A 7345-nucleotide genomic window follows, 5' to 3' on the forward strand; every position below is an offset into this window, starting at 1 on the left:
GCAAGCACTACTAAGCTGCCTCTGACGAAAATTAAATAGAATGCATGGGCCGGGAATCGAACCCGGGCCGCCCGCGTGGCACGCGAGCATTCTACCACTGAACCACCGATGCGTGTAAGGCAGGCGGGCGCGGCGGACTCGCTTGTATAAGCATAACGTCGCGAGGCGCGTTTCGCAGCAAGGACTTTTTGATATTGTAACAACTTCTAAAGTACTTATTAAAATGAAAAACAGAAAAGACAGTTTTGATCTACATTAAATGGCCAACGTAACTAATATACTTATTTATATGCTGAGAGTAAGCGATAAGTGAAACTTGACTCGATACAGTTGATGTGTGAACGGCGTGATGTGTCAATAATTAAATGCGTTTTTCTCTAATTAAATAAACTATTCGCAATTTAGAAATAGTTTAAAAAGCAAATTTTATCTTCGTTTAACGTAGAAATTTAATAAAGTATTTTAAAGGATAAGGATTAATACCATTATGGAAAAATATCCCTCACAATAAAAAATATATTGAAATTACTATTTTTAGACAGAAATATGATCACTACACGTTATTCTTAAAAGATACGAATATGCCATCGCGGACTTTTTTGTAGATCTTATTAAGAGGAACAATACTCCAGTATATTTTTTTCATGTAGTACTTACCATTAAAGCAGCGCATGCGCCAAAGTGTCTCAGCGAGTAGGACTTTATACAAATTTATCGTATTTATGTTAATTTACATAAGAATGTACAAATAATAAACTATATATAAACCTTCCCTGAGAAATACTCGACCTAATGGTGAAAACCGCATCCAAATCCATTGGGTGGTTTAGAAGAAGAAGAGTTAGAAAGTTCAGACAGACACAAAAAGCGACTTTGTTTTATAAGATATAGGATTATATATATTAGCTTGAACGGTGTCCAACTAAAACATTATTATGATTTTTTTTATCCTAATTATCCTTACTATATTTTCCATTCAAAATCGAACCCACTATCGTCACACATCATACAAAATCTTATCTAAAAATTACCGTACCACAGAGGTGGAATGCTAAGAATAATAACCGTAGCATATGAATAGGGAGGGGAACGCTAACTACATTTCTCATGGGACATCACTCGACTCGTTGCCGCCGGCTCAGACATACATCCTTTCATATAATTAACTCGTAGGTACATCACTATTTAGTTCACTTTTAGCTTCAAAGAAGGAAAGATTTATGTGCGCATCGATTTGATAAATTTTACGTGGTCAATGATCCATTGCATACATGGAATCATTTATTAGTCTGGTGCTAATTTTATTTTAGACATACGAATACTTATTTCTATTGTTTGTAATATTATCTGTACAGTGTAATATTAACTGTAATCACTGCTAGCGGGAATAAATTATTTTGAATTCAACAGTGTCTTGACTGTGACCGATGGAAAGAAAGACAGTGAAATCTTGATAATAGGGTACCGCTTCACCCCATGGGTACAGAACCTTAAAAACGTATATTTCGGTTCTGGTCTTAATAAATACTTAAAGAGGTTTTGCCATGTTTTTTAGGTTACAGTAGTCACATGTTAAATTTAGTTACTACATTTTTTACAAAATTTATAAAGAAGCGAACAGGATAAAAATAAGCACTCCGTACTTCACTTACTACTACAACAATATATTTTCATAGTCGTCAATAACATAATATATACACCTACAAAAAGCTTCCATTGGCACTATCAATTCCCAAAAGTAATAATGAAGCCCACCACTCTTAACTTAGATTTTTTAGGTCCACGCTGCATCTCTTAGACAGAGGGAACCTGGGAACCTTATATGAAGACACTACGTTCCCATAAAGACACTTTCCTTTCTTTCCCAATTCCCACTGAAATTAAATACCCCGGAATATTACCAAGACAGTTATCACATAAACATCGTGAAGCATACATACCTATTACAAATCCTTCATCGCCCACGAGCAATTTACTTTAAAATTACAAGTTGGAGTTCAAATACAATTCTATTACAGGACTCCTTAGTGGGTGGCAACAAAGAGACACAATAAAACTGTCGTTCGAGCAGTACCTTAGATTTACGCCGCATAATTAATCACGTGTCGTTACAAAGCTATTATTAGTCAGTTTTGTGAAGATCCTGCTAATGGCTAATTTTGTTAAAGTTGAAAATGTTGGGAATTAATGTTTGTAACTACTACCGAGGTCGGAGGAAGTTCGTCGTGGTGCAATGAAACAGCATGAACGCAGTTTTGGTTTCGATTCCCACTGATGAGAATTACTCTGGCAACAAAGCAAAAGAAGACGAAGAAGACTCGGGATCGGAGAATGATACGCTTTAGAAATGTTTTCACGAAGGATTTGAATTGGCTTTGTGGGTTCAACCTCACTCTTGAGAAAATTAATTAGGAAGCAGTTCGAAAAATTAGTGGGAAAGTTTCTAGAGAAAACCTGGAAACTTTCCCCTTGGTTTACATTTTCGCTTTATCCTGGACGAATTGTGTGTTGAGTGGTGGAACTTAACACCGCGCTTTGCCCTGTTACCAGAGCAAGGAAATGAACCCTACATCGGCGCCAAGATTGAAAGTGTGAAGTTATTTTTATACCTGCAAGAATAGGTTTAATATCTGCAGATATCATAAATATTTATTCCATCCATATACTCTTAAAAAAGATAAATTAAAGCAGATAAAATAAAGGTTCATCTAAATTAAGAAACTATTCAAAAGTAGTTTAAACTTTTACTTAATCTAATACTGTAAAGTTATTCTAAATATTTTATGTGTACATTGACCGTCCAAGTTAAGTCGTTCAATTTAAAATTTCATTTTGTTTATTAGTAACTTAATTTTTTTGTTCGTGAGATGAGTAAAAAGAAGCTAGCGAAAACATAATTTATTCTCCTCTTGTCTTGTTAGCATCTATTGGGCATCTTATGGTACGTTAAGTAGCGGAATTCAACGCCGAAATTCTCCGTAAATCCTTCATGATGTATCCTGCTTATAACAGGGTAGGCATAGGACACCTAGACACCTAGTGTTAAGACACTCTTATAATCTAATTCATTATCTTTGCTTTCACAATTTAAAAAATATATTAAAAAGATTAAATTCCGTAACAATATGTCATACAAGAACATATTAAACCATCAATTTTTGGTGACCATTATAAGAAAATTGGATGAAAAATTAAAATTCCACAGCACACTGTAGAGACGATTTTTGTTGAAGAAAAAGCTTCCAAAAGCTCGGAGACGCCCTGCGGGAGGCTTTTATAAGCGAACAATAAATCAAGGGCGGGGAAATATTTAAAAACTTACGTACGTACAAGATGCTAGGGTTTCGTGCATTTTGTGCTTAGAAATATATGGGTATTAATATTTAAGTAAATAAATAAATAAATCAGCGTCACGTTGTGTCTAGCATATAACGAAGTAGGCAAAGGGGAGAAATGAATGATGATTAATAATATCATTCCCCCGAGTGGGGATCGAACCCACAACCATCGTGTTACAGTCACACCCTTGTGCCCTTGCCCCAAGGCGACCTCTTTAATTAGGATCTAAGGTTAAATCACTGAGGGTACTAAGAAAATAGTAATAGAATTCGAATCTACAATTTTTATTACAAGCTTTTATATAATCAAAGGCGTTTATAATTTATAAAAAATTTAGTAGAGGGAATATTTAATTTTAAGGCTATTAATTATGGTGAAGTAGTACCTATATCTAATTAGTATCTTTATAGAACGAAAAACCACCATTCATATAAGCCATAGTATTTAATCAAATTATAATTGTCACTGTGCTATCTAATTTTCATTCGTATAAAATCCGCAATATTTTATTGATTTTGTTTGGATAATAATATATTTATTTATATTATTTTCTAAATAAAATTAATTGACAAAAATAAGAAAATTTTTAAAATCTATGCAGAAAAAACTACAGTAGAAATTTAATTTCTTTCACATTCATTTCATGAACTATCATGAAGTGGTAGAAACTTATGAAAGTTGTGGTGTTACCCAACTCTGTAGTCACAAAGCTCGGAGTTTAGCAAACAGCTTTTTATAGCTGTTAATGTTAGTTCTAGACTTCGAGCGAGCGACTTATATTTTTATATTTAAACTTTTTAATATTATGATATATTTTTTTTAATTGATGATAACCTCGTTTAAATTTATCTTTTCTTTCATTTTAGCTACAGGCTGTTTCCTGTATTTAGCGAGGTAGGTTGAGGAAACCTAATATTAACACACTCCGTTTCCCACACACCGGAAATGGGGGAAAATTGAGAATAATTCATTATTACGAGAGGGAGTCCAACTCACAATCGTACTTTGAACTTTAAACTAATAATAATAACCTAATTTATTAATTTTACTTGAACAAATTGTCATATCCGACGCCCAACACATACTACTCTAAAAAGATAACACTCCATATCCTCCTACATCGCATAATCGATCTAAATTTTGATAACAATAACTAAAACTAACATTTCATACTTTAATAGCACATTGACTTATCACAAAATTGGAAATCCAGTACAAATTCCATCCTTATTTCTTAAACAACAAAGTCGAAAACCGCCGGCAACCATTCAAGTTGCTCTCGATTAAGCTCCGAGGATTGTAACAACCGTAAGTACGTACAACAAAAGAACAACACAACGCTAGTCGAAGCTATTTCATTTTTCGTATCGCGGAAGAAAGCGAATCACTTCAGTGAGTTCCATTAGCAGCCTGTCACGGCGCTCAAAAGAGGAATGAAAAAAGGCAGGAATTGTGAAAAAGTTGGTGATATACATCTGTTGTTAACGGTTTCGGGCGACTAATGTACGATTCGACGACCCATATTCTGATGTTTTTTTTTTTATATCTTTTCTATTGTTAATATGTGGGATTTGTTAGTTTTTTTGTTTTTGATTTGGAGCAGGAAAATTGTAGTGGTGAGTTTGGTGGAAAAATTGAACCAGACTAATGTAAAGTAAATATTATGAGACCGCAACAGTTCGATTCTCACTCGGGGAAATTATTTCTATCATTTCCTCGCTTTAGCAATAATACAAAGGGCACGATATATCTCGGAAATTGGGCACTTTTTGGAAAACGGGGTGTCAAAACACTAGATTTTCTCTACTTACTCTGCTATATCAAAGATGCTTAATGCTTGCTCACTGCTATAAACTCCAACGTGATGGGCCCAGTGCCTGCACGATTTCTTATCTTTCTTTTTACCTTCTAGAAAACTATAAATACTAGCTTAAAACAAATCTGAATACTAAATAGAGTTCATTCAAGAATACTTTTTAAGTAAACATATAATTTGAAAGTAGGAGGATTAGAATCTGCGTTTCTTTTAAACCATCTCAGACGTCTTGGAGACCTACAGAGACACTAACAACATAAATAAGATGTAACACTCGTATAAGTATTTCAAACTAGAACTAGATATTCAGTCATGAATCACATATGTACAGACACACAATTTTATATATGCATAGATGCTAAGAACATTTCCAACATAATATTAAAAATGACCAAGTATTTTATAAATTGTCCTTCAAAATGCTTTCGTTTAGGAAATTTTGTTGAACCGGTGAGCAATATGAGATCTGCGGCTCACGACGCTACAGATATGACGGTGGAAGGAATTTAATATCTAACCAAGCATCGATTTTAGAATTTTTCCAAAAGTGATATGATACATTTTTAAGATTTTTTTTTGTGATTTAACTTAGAAATGTATTTTTCGTTTACTCATACGTTAAAAAATAGCCTTAAAAAAGTGAGTGTTTAAGGGGTAGAGACATTCGTAGGGCAACTGCAAATCGTCTGTAAACGCGACGTTTATGGGCTTGGTGCTCTCTTGTTGGAATTAATTATTTTTATTTTCTCTTTATAAGAAGACAAAGCTTGTGTTGAGTTACATCACTTAACATGCAATATCTCGAAAATTTGTCGGGAATTAAAAAAGGGATGTCTAAAGATCGTATACCCTTTGCTTACCCTGCGATATCTGGGATATAGCGTAAATATATAAATTATTTTAATTTCGATTTCAAACGCGGTGTTTAGTTTCACTACTCCATACACAAACGTGAAGCTGAAGAAAAATTTATAATCCTTCACAACTTTAAACTCAATAACTTCTTTCAAATTCTTGTAAAATCATCAGAAAACTTTTACTTTCCACTTTCACAAGATTTTAATTTTAAAGTATTAGAATTAAACAAACTAAAAGTAAGGCTTAAGTAGTTAGATACTATAAAAGGAAAACACTAAGCATTTTGCTGTGTAACTTTTAATTAACTTAAATTGGCTACCAATTCTAATGATAGGTACGAGTACCACACAGTGAGTGATAGGTGAATGGGTAAGCTTTCTTGTATCCAGTCCTTTAGAGACATCGGCTAGTGCAAATTGGCCTTCAGGATTTACACCCTCCCTGACTCCTGATTTTAATTTACTTATTTTTTAATTTTTTATTAGTATGTGAAATCTAGTAAGCTAATTTAACCCACTCCCTAGTGTTCGATTGAGCTAAAATTTGCGTTAAGATTTGGAAACAATCAAGTATCATAGTTAGTGCTAATTTTGTTCCGCTTTTTTGGTTAACGATTCTCAGCATGTAAAGAGCTTATAAAATTCCTCAATACATCGACTATACAACACATTTTTTTTAAATTGAAACAAATTAGCAAAGAAGTATAAATAAAAACAAGTACAAAAAACCGCTAATTCTTCAGCATATTTGAAAAACATTCGTTATCATTTCACTTAAGCTAAGAGTCACAACTCTCAAAATCCTCGTGATTAATTACCGTGATTCATTTTTAACACCTTTATTTGAACCAAAAAAAATGTAAATCCAAAGTACAATAAAATTTTACTTAATTTTTCATCCGCCTTTTAAAGGGTCAGACAAATTCGTTTAACACTGACAGAGTTAGATTAGTCAAACAATTGCGAATTAACAGTATGAATGCTTAAGAGACAATTTTTTACACAACAATAATATTGAGCAAAAGCTTTTATGCCAAAAAATATATTTTTAGTTTTTTACGCGCTGCATCCCGCACAAGGCCAACAGAGGGAACCTAAGAACCTAGTGTTGACACACTCCGTTTCCATTAAGACACTTCCATTCCCCACATTCTACCAAATTTTCGAGGCATTATCTGTTGATTTACCAGAGTGAGGAAAGAAAAATATAAAATATGTCACTCCCCTGAAAGTTAATCGAACCCACAACGAACGTAAGCTGTTCCTGCACATTAATATATCCAATAACTCATTAATAAACCAAACTAACAATAAACAAAACAAATACCCAACA

This window comes from Heliconius melpomene, chromosome 1, assembly GCF_056956725.1.
Source record: "Heliconius melpomene rosina isolate 202511_hmr_F chromosome 1, ASM5695672v1, whole genome shotgun sequence".
In the NCBI taxonomy this organism is placed as follows: Eukaryota; Metazoa; Arthropoda; class Insecta; order Lepidoptera; family Nymphalidae; genus Heliconius; species Heliconius melpomene.